The 1,637-nt window shown below is 41.7% G+C and overlaps 1 protein-coding gene across 1 annotated transcript in view; it reads right to left on the reverse strand.

Annotated features, from left to right (window-relative positions):
* LOC101856601 (dynein heavy chain 8, axonemal) overlaps positions 1–1,637 on the reverse strand; it is a gene marked incomplete at its 5' end in the record, with an annotated part of 37,702 nt that overhangs the window by 12,457 nt on the left and 23,608 nt on the right.

Below are 1,637 nucleotides of genomic sequence, written 5' to 3' on the forward strand. Positions count from 1 at the left end.
GACAGACAGACAGACAGACAGACAGACAGACAGACAGACAGACAGACAGACAGACCAGACAGACCAGACAGACAAGACAGACAAGACAGAGTGACATGGTTGGCTGGAGGAAATGAGAAATGACATATTGTATACCTTAGGTGTGCCGTTGTCTTCTGCAATACAATTACTTTTGTCTAGTGCCACGTTTGCTGTAAACATTAATTCTTATGCGTGTAGTCTAATAAAGCTGCCTGTTCAAAACGTATCCATGAACCTGTCCATAAGAGATGAATGTACACCTAAATATCTCCCTTTGTGCTCTCTACCCTTTTGTCCTAGTTAACAAGTGCTACAGAGTGTTAAAAGGAACAGGTACATCCTCGCCTCCACACTTACTGTAAACAGGTTGTTGTTTGTTTGTTTTTCTTTCGCGTGCTTCTTGAATTCGTAATTTTCGAGATATTTAAAGGTATCCGCAAATTCAAGTCGTTAGCTAAATCTTTAAAGGGGTGCTACTGCATTGGAACAATAGACTCTACACGATTCAAACTGTGAAGGCGTGTCTTGAATTAACACGTCACCAAATTAACTCAAACCCAAACCATATGGGGGGAGGGGTGGGTGCTCTCTAGCTATGTTCTGTCAAATTGCTTTCGTTCCCACTTTCTGCCCCCACCCCTTCACCTCCTTTGCATCCTCCTCTGGACTTCTGACTCTTTCTGTAGCCTTTCTACTGCTACTCTTGGCTCCTTCTTACTGCTGTCTTTCAGACACACCCCTGTTCTTCCGGTAGGAAAGATCTACATTTAGCCTTGTTGGACAAGAGTGAAAAATCTCGGAGGTCCCGTGTGAAAGTTGCGCACGATAAAGATCACTTGGCGGTCTAAAATTGATAACAGTAGGCTTCGGCCGCCACCCGGGCAAAATTCAAAATTTCCTACCAACTGAAAATGTTTAATGTGTTCCTCGCGCTCATATGACCTTATGCAGTTGCGATCCCTGTAAAACACTTACCGAAAAAAAAAATATATTTGTGTGTGTAGGGCCTACACTTGAATGAAGTTTTGGGCGGGTTATATCAATCATTGAAGTCTTGTGAATTGTGTACACCAGGCAAGGCTTCTGAATCTATAGCTTGTTCACTTTCGTCTGTCGGCATAAAAAATTCCAGCTCATAATAATATAGTCATTTACCTATGCGCACGACGACACTTTAGGTGCGCGTCACCAAACATTTCCATTTTCATATGGAAAATCAGTGACCACCAGCTAATAACACGCCAGAAAATCACTGACGCGGAGGCTGGCAAGTGTGCTCAACAGAGAAAGAGAAACATACTGAAAATAAAACACTAAAGCAGCCTGAAAGAGGAATTTGTGAAGAAGGAAATTACCATTGAACAGTTTGTCATGAGAATGAGTGTCAAATTGCTCCAATGAAATGTTTTATCTCCGCCCTCACTGATTTTCATCCTGTTTTAATCATTGATATCCAACATAAAGTAATAATTATATACCCTCTTTGAAGTCCTATTCCTATATCCTCATGGTGAGCAGGGATAACTATAGCCCTGTTCTTCGAATTAAGAACGCATGCACACACGCGCAATGCTCAGAAATGTGAATGATCATTTACCAGTTTCTATACCCCACTT

This window comes from Aplysia californica, unplaced genomic scaffold (assembly GCF_000002075.1).
Source record: "Aplysia californica isolate F4 #8 unplaced genomic scaffold, AplCal3.0 scaffold00514, whole genome shotgun sequence".
In the NCBI taxonomy this organism is placed as follows: Eukaryota; Metazoa; Mollusca; class Gastropoda; order Aplysiida; family Aplysiidae; genus Aplysia; species Aplysia californica.